We start from the raw sequence: 387 nt of genomic DNA on the forward strand, positions 1-387 counted from the left end.
TAGATACTACAATAATTTTTATTATTATATTATATTGATTTTTAATAACATAATTTTTCTCACATAAATAAAGTTTTTTTAAGTGTGAATTTAAACACATTATTACAATAGAAACAATATTATTATCTTTAAGTGTGAATTTAAAGTTTAATGGGGCAAATGCTCCCATCCCCAGTCCCCACTTACTTGAGTTATTGAGTAGGTCCGTACTTGTCAGATAATACTATTTGTAAATCAAATTTGTATTGTAAATAAATAGATAAATAATAATCTTATTACGTCACTTTTTTTTATAAAAAGGAATATATAAATTATTAGTATACTTGTTGGGCTAATTTTTTTTATATTGTTTAAATATATGTGTAATACATTATTATTGAAAGATTA

The sequence above is a fragment of the Arachis duranensis genome, chromosome 2 (assembly GCF_000817695.3).
Source record: "Arachis duranensis cultivar V14167 chromosome 2, aradu.V14167.gnm2.J7QH, whole genome shotgun sequence".
In the NCBI taxonomy this organism is placed as follows: Eukaryota; Viridiplantae; Streptophyta; class Magnoliopsida; order Fabales; family Fabaceae; genus Arachis; species Arachis duranensis.